This window comes from Vanacampus margaritifer, unplaced genomic scaffold (genome assembly GCF_051991255.1).
Source record: "Vanacampus margaritifer isolate UIUO_Vmar unplaced genomic scaffold, RoL_Vmar_1.0 HiC_scaffold_53, whole genome shotgun sequence".
Taxonomy (NCBI): Eukaryota; Metazoa; Chordata; class Actinopteri; order Syngnathiformes; family Syngnathidae; genus Vanacampus; species Vanacampus margaritifer.
Genome location: NW_027520763.1, coordinates 70,001 through 77,500, shown reverse-complemented (window position 1 = coordinate 77,500; position 7,500 = coordinate 70,001).

The following is a 7,500-nucleotide window of genomic DNA, read 5'->3' as shown; positions in this document are numbered from 1 at the left end:
GGGGCTTGTTGCTGGTCGTTGGTGCCTGTGTTCGGGGCTTGTTGCTGGTCGTTGGTGCCTGTGTTCGGGGCTTGTTGCTGGTCGTTGGTGCCTGTGTTCGGGGCTTGTTGCTGGTCGTTGGTGCCTGTGTTCGGGGCTTGTTGCTGGTCGTTGGTGCCTGTGTTCGGGGCTTGTTGCTGGCTGTTGGTGCCTGTGTTCGGGGCTTGTTGCTGGCTGTTGGTGCCTGTGTTCGGGGCTTGTTGCTGGTTGTTGGCGGGGCTCCATGATGGCGGGTGACCAGGGGCGACTGGCGGGTGACCAGGGGTCAAAATCGGCTGGCGGGTGCCCAGGGGTTGACTTTGGATGGAGGGTGCCCAGGGGTCAAAATCGACTGGCGGGTGCCCAGGGGTTGACATTGGATGGCGGGTGCCCAGGGGTCGAAATCGACTGGCGGGTGCCCAGGGGTTGACATTGGATGGCGGGTGCCCAGGGGTCGAAATCGACTGGCGGGTGCCCAGGGGTTGACATTGGATGGCGGGTGCCCAGGGGTCGAAATCGACTGGCGGGTGCCCAGGGGTTGACATTGGATGGCGGGTGCCCAGGGGTCGAAATCGACTGGCGGGTGCCCAGGGGTTGACATTGGATGGCGGGTGCCCAGGGGTCGAAATCGACTGGCGGGTGCCCAGGGGTTGACATTGGATGGCGGGTGCCCAGGGGTCGAAATCGACTGGCGGGTGCCCAGGGGTTGACATTGGATGGCGGGTGCCCAGGGGTCGAAATCGACTGGCGGGTGCCCAGGGGTTGACATTGGATGGCGGGTGCCCAGGGGTCGAAATCGACTGGCGGGTGCCCAGGGGTTGACATTGGATGGCGGGTGCCCAGGGGTCGAAATCGACTGGCGGGTGCCCAGGGGTTGACATTGGATGGCGGGTGCCCAGGGGTTGACATTGGATGGCGGGTGCCCAGGGGTCGAAATCGACTGGCGGGTGCCCAGGGGTTGACATTGGATGGCGGGTGCCCAGGGGTCAAAATCGACTGGCGGGTGCCCAGGGGTTGACATTGGATGGCGGGTGCCCAGGGGTCAAAATCGACTGGCGGGTGCCCAGGGGTTGAAATTGACCAGGGGGAGAGCGCCTGCCATAGCCGAAATAGGAGCGCTATGGGCGGCCTGCCTCAGCAGATTTGGCCCCCCAAATCCTGGTTCTCAAAAATTTTCAAAGTCAACTTTTTTCAAAATATTTTCAGAGTGCCACTTCCCAGGGGGATTCTCGCCTGCCATAGCCGAAATAGGAGCGCCATGGGCGGCCTGCCTCAGCACATTTGGCCCCCCAAATCCTGGTTCTCAAAAATTTTCAAAGTCAACTTTTTTCAAAATATTTTCAGAGTGCCACTTCCCAGGGGGATTCTCGCCTGCCATAGCCGAAATAGGAGCGCCATGGGCGGCCTGCCTCAGCACATTTGGCCCCCCAAATCCTGGTTCTCAAAAATTTTCAAAGTCAACTTTTTTCAAAATATTTTCAGAGTGCCACTTCCCAGGGGGATTCTCGCCTGCCATAGCCGAAATAGGAGCGCCATGGGCGGCCTCAGTGAGCACATTTGGCCCCCCCATCCTGGAGCGCCATGGACCAGGGGGAGAGCGCCTCTCTTTGGGGCTTGTTGCTGGCTGTTGGCGGGGCTCCATGGACCAGGGGGAGAGCGCCATGGACCAGGGGGAGAGCGCCTCTCTTCGGGGCTTGATGCCTGTTGGCGGGGCTCCATGGACCAGGGGGAGAGCGCCTCTCTTTGGGGCTTGTTGCTGGCTATTGGCGGGGCTCCATGGACCAGGGGGAGAGCGCCTCTCTTTGGGGCTTGTTGCTGGCTGTTGGCGGGGCTCCATGGACCAGGGGGAGAGCGCCATGGACCAGGGGGAGAGCACCTGCCATAGCCGAAATAAGAGCACTATAGGCGGCCGCCCTCAGCACATTTGGCCCCCCAATCCTGGTTCTCAAATTTTTTCAAAGTCAACTTTTTTCGAAATATTTTCAGAGTGCCACCTCCAGCGGGGGCTCTCGCCTGCCATAGCCGAAATAAGAGCACTATGGGCGGCCGCCCTCAGCACATTTGGCCCCCCCATCCTGGAGCGCCATGGACCAGGAGGAGAGCGCCTCTCTTCGGGGCTTGATGCCTGTTGGCGGGGCTCCATGGATCAGGGGGAGAGCGCCTCTCTTTGGGGCTTGTTGCTGGCTGTTGGCGTGGCTCCATGGACCAGGGGGAGAGCGCCATGGACCAGGGGGAGAGCACCTGCCATAGCCGAAATAAGAGCACTATAGGCGGCCGCCCTCAGCACATTTGGCCCCCCCATCCTGGAGCGCCATGGACCAGGGGGAGAGCGCCTCTCTTCGGGGCTTGATGCCTGTTGGCGGGGCTCCATGGACCAGGGGGAGAGCGCCTCTCTTTGGGGCTTGTTGCTGGCTGTTGGCGTGGCTCCATGGACCAGGGGGAGAGCGCCATGGACCAGGGGGAGAGCACCTGCCATAGCCGAAATAAGAGCACTATAGGCGGCCGCCCTCAGCACATTTGGCCCCCCCATCCTGGAGCGCCATGGACCAGGAGGAGAGCGCCTCTCTTCGGGGCTTGATGCCTGTTGGCGGGGCTCCATGGACCAGGGGGAGAGCGCCTCTCTTTGGGGCTTGTTGCTGGCTGTTGGCGTGGCTCCATGGACCAGGGGGAGAGCGCCATGGACCAGGGGGAGAGCACCTGCCATAGCCGAAATAAGAGCACTATAGGCGGCCGCCCTCAGCACATTTGGCCCCCCCATCCTGGAGCGCCATGGACCAGGGGGAGAGCGCCTCTCTTCGGGGCTTGATGCCTGTTGGCGGGGCTCCATGGACCAGGGGGAGAGCGCCTCTCTTTGGGGCTTGTTGCTGGCTGTTGGCGTGGCTCCATGGACCAGGGGGAGAGCGCCATGGACCAGGGGGAGAGCACCTGCCATAGCCGAAATAAGAGCACTATAGGCGGCCGCCCTCAGCACATTTGGCCCCCCCATCCTGGAGCGCCATGGACCAGGGGGAGAGCGCCTCTCTTCGGGGCTTGATGCCTGTTGGCGGGGCTCCATGGACCAGGGGGAGAGCGCCTCTCTTTGGGGCTTGTTGCTGGCTGTTGGCGTGGCTCCATGGACCAGGGGGAGAGCGCCATGGACCAGGGGGAGAGCACCTGCCATAGCCGAAATAAGAGCACTATAGGCGGCCGCCCTCAGCACATTTGGCCCCCCCATCCTGGAGCGCCATGGACCAGGGGGAGAGCGCCTCTCTTCGGGGCTTGTTGCTGGCTGTTGGCGAGGCTCCATGTACCAGGGGGAGAGCGCCATGGACCAGGGGGAGAGTGCCTCTCTTCGGGGCTTGATGCCTGTTGGCGGGGCTCCATGGACCAGGGAGAGAGCGCCTCTCTTTGGGGCTTGTTACTGGCTGTTGGCGAGGCTCCATGGACCAGGGGGAGAGCGCCATGGACCAGGGGGAGAGCGCCTGCCATAGCCGAAATAGGAGCACTATAGGCGGCCGCCCTCAGCACATTTGGCCTGTCGCCGCTGTCCGCTGGCCGCTGTCCGCTGGCCGCTGTCCGCTTTATCCTTTACTTTCAGCACTTTCAGCACTTTCAGCACTTCCAGCACTTCCAGCACTTGCAGCACTTCCAGCTCTTCCCCCTCTTTCCCTTCTTCCAACTGCGGGCGCGCCGGGCGCACAGGGGCTCGTGCGGAGGGGTGTGTGTGCGTGCATGTGCCGAACAAGGAGGAGAGCGTCTCTCTTCGGGGCTTGATGCCTGTTGGCGGGGCTCCATGGACCAGGGGGAGAGCGCCTCTCTTTGGGGCTTGTTGCTGGCTGTTGGCGGGGCTCCATGGACCAGGGGGAGAGCGCCATGGACCAGGGGGAGAGGGCCTGCCATAGCCGAAATAGGAGCACTATAGGCGGCCTGCCTCAGCACATTTGGCCCCCCAATCCTGGTTCTCAAAATTTTTCAAAGTCAACTTTTTTCGAAATATTTTCAGAGTGCCACCTCCAGCGGGGGCTCTCGCCTGCCATAGCCGAAATAAGAGCTCTATGGGCGGCCGCCCTCAGCACATTTGGCCCCCCCATCCTGGAGCGCCATGGACAAGGGGGAGAGCGCCTCTCTTCGGGGCTTGATGCCTGTTGGCGGGGCTCCATGGACCAGGGGGAGAGCGCCTCTCTTCGGGGCTTGTTGCTGGCTGTTGGCGGGGCTCCATGTACCAGGGGGAGAGCGCCATGGACCAGGGGGAGAGTGCCTCTCTTCGGGGCTTGATGCCTGTTGGCGGGGCTCCATGGACCAGGGAGAGAGCGCCTCTCTTTGGGGCTTGTTGCTGGCTGTTGACGGGGCTCCATGGACCGGGGGGAAAGCGCCATGGACCAGGGGGAGAGCGCCTGCCATAGCCGAAATAGGAGCACTATAGGCGGCCGCCCTCAGCACATTTGGCCTGTCGCCGCTGTCCGCTGGCCGCTGTCCGCTGGCCGCTGTCCGCTGGCCGCTGTCCGCTTTCCCCTTTACTTTCAGCACTTTCAGCACTTTCAGCACTTCCAGCACTTCCAGCACTTCCAGCACTTCCAGCACTTCCAGCTCTTCCCCCTCTTTCCCTTCTTCCAACTGCGGGCGCGCCGGGCGCACAGGGGCTCGTGCGGAGGGGTGTGTGTGCGTGCATGTGCCGAACAAGGAGGAGAGCGCCTCACTTCGGGGCTTGTCGCTGGCCGTCGGCGGGGCTCCAAGGACCAGGGGGAGAGCGCCTCTCTTTGGGGGCTTGATGCTGGCTGTTGGCGCGTGTCTTCGGGGCTCCACGGACCAGTGGGAGAGCGCCTGTCTTCGGGGCTTGATGATGGCCGTTTGCGGGACTCCATGGACCAGGGGGAGAGCGCCATGGACCAGGGGGAGAGCGTCTCTCTTCAGGGCTTGACCAGGGCTCCAATCTTCCCATTGAAATGAATGGCGGGTGACCAGGCGTCCAAATCCCCCATTGAAATGAAGGCCGGGTGACCAGGCGTCCAAATCCCCCCATTGAAATGAATGGCGGGTGACCAGGCGTCCAAATCCCCCATTGAAATGAAGGCCGGGTGCCCAGGGCTCCAATCTCCCCATTGAAATGAATGGCGGGTGACCAGGCGTCCAAATCCCCCATTGAAATGAAGGCCGGGTGCCCAGGGCTCCAATCTCCCCAGTGAAATGAATGGCGGGTGACCAGGCGTCCAAATCCCCCATTGAAATGAAGGCCGGGTGCCCAGGGCTCCAATCTCCCCAGTGAAATGAATGGCGGGTGACCAGGCGTCCAAATCCCCCATTGAAATGAAGGCCGGGTGCCCAGGGCTCCAATCTCCCCAGTGAAATGAATGGCGGGTGACCAGGCGTCCAAATCCCCCATTGAAATGAAGGCCGGGTGCCCAGGGCTCCAATCTCCCCATTGAAATGAATGGCGGGTGACCAGGCGTCCAAATCCCCCATTGAAATGAAGGCCGGGTGCCCAGGGCTCCAATCTCCCCAGTGAAATGAATGGCGAATGACCAGGCGTCCAAATCCCCCATTGAAATGAAGGCCGGGTGACCAGGGCTCCAATCTCCCCATTGAAATGAATGGCGGGTGACCAGGCGTCCAAATCCCCCATTGAAATGAAGGCCGGGTGACCAGGCGTCCAAATCCCCCCATTGAAATGAATGGCGGGTGACCAGGCGTCCAAATCCCCCATTGAAATGAAGGCCGGGTGCCCAGGGCTCCAATCTCCCCATTGAAATGAATGGCGGGTGACCAGACGTCCAAATCCCCCATTGAAATGAAGGCCGGGTGCCCAGGGCTCCAATCTCCCCATTGAAATGAATGGCGGGTGACCAGGCGTCCAAATCCCCCATTGAAATGAAGGCCGGATGCCCAGGGCTCCAATCTCCCCATTGAAATGAATGCCGGGTGACCAGGCGTCCAAATCCCCCCATTGAAATGAATGGCGGGTGACCAGGCGTCCAAATCCCCCATTGAAATGAAGGCCGGGTGCCCAGGGCTCCAATCTCCCCATTGAAATGAATGGCGGGTGACCAGACGTCCAAATCCCCCATTGAAATGAAGGCCGGATGCCCAGGGCTCCAATCTCCCCATTGAAATGAATGCCGGGTGACCAGGCGTCCATATCCCCCCGCCCCCCCCCCCCCCCCCCCCATTGAAATGAATGACGGGTGACCAGGCAGGCGAGAGCCCCCGCTGCAGAGGCTCCAGAGGTGGCACTCTGAAAATATTTCAAAAAAAGTTGACTTTGAAATTTTTGGAGAACCAGGATTTGGGGGGGGGCAAATGTGCTGAGGCAGGCCGCCCATAGTGCTCCTATTTCGGCCTGGGCGCGCCAGAGCACCCCCCTGGAAGTGGCACTCTGAAAATAATTCAAAAAAAGTTGACTTTGAAAATTTTTGAGAACCAGGATTTGGGGGGGGCAAATGTGCTGAGGCAGGCCGCCCATAGTGCTCCTATTTCGGCCTGGGCGCGCCAGAGCACCCCCCTGGAAGTGGCACTCTGAAAATAATTAAAAAAAAAATGACTTTGAAAATTTTTGAGAACCAGGATTTGGGGGGGGCAAATGTGCTGAGGCAGGCCGCCCATAGTGCTCCTATTTCGGCCTGGGCGCGCCAGAGCACCCCCCTGGAAGTGGCACTCTGAAAATAATTCGAAAAAAGATGACTTTGAAAATTTTTGAGAACCAGGATTTGGGGGGGCAAATCTGCTCAGGCAGGCCGCCCATAGTGCTCCTATTTCGGCCTGGGCGAGCCAGAGCCCCCCCTGGAAGTGCCCCATTCATTTTCAATGGCCGGGTGACCAGGCGTCGAAAAATGCCATAGGAAATGAATGGGGCCCATTCATTTTCAATGGCCGGGTGACCAGGGGGCCAGTACCACCTGCCGCCATTAGGGGCGCTGTAGATAGGGGACCTCGTCCCCCCATTCGAGAGGTTTGCCCCCAAACCTCAAAATGTATGGGGTACAATATCAGGAGCGAGCTTTTTAAGACGAAAAATTTTCAGAGTCAACTTTTTTCGAAATATTTTCAGAGTGCCACTTCCCAGGGGGATTCTCGCTTGCCAAGGCCGAGATAAGAGCACTATGGGCGGCCTGCCTCAGCACATTTGGCCCCCCCAAATCCTGGTTCTCAAAAATTTTCAAAGTCTGCTTTTTTCGAAATATTTTCAGAGTGCCACTTCCCAGGGGGATTCTCGCTTGCCAAGGCCGAGATAAGAGCACTATGGGCGGCCTGCCTCAGCACATTTGGCCCCCCCAAATCCTGGTTCTCAAAAATTTTCAAAGTCTGCTCTTTTCGAAATATTTTCAGAGTGCCACTTCCCAGGGGGATTCTCGCTTGCCAAGGCCGAGATAAGAGCACTATGGGCGGCCTGCCTCAACACATTTGGCCCCCCCAAATCCTGGTTCTCAAAAATTTTCAAAGTCAACTTTTTTCGAAATATTTTCAGAGTGCCACTTCCCAGGGGGATTCTCGCTTGCCAAGGCCGAGATA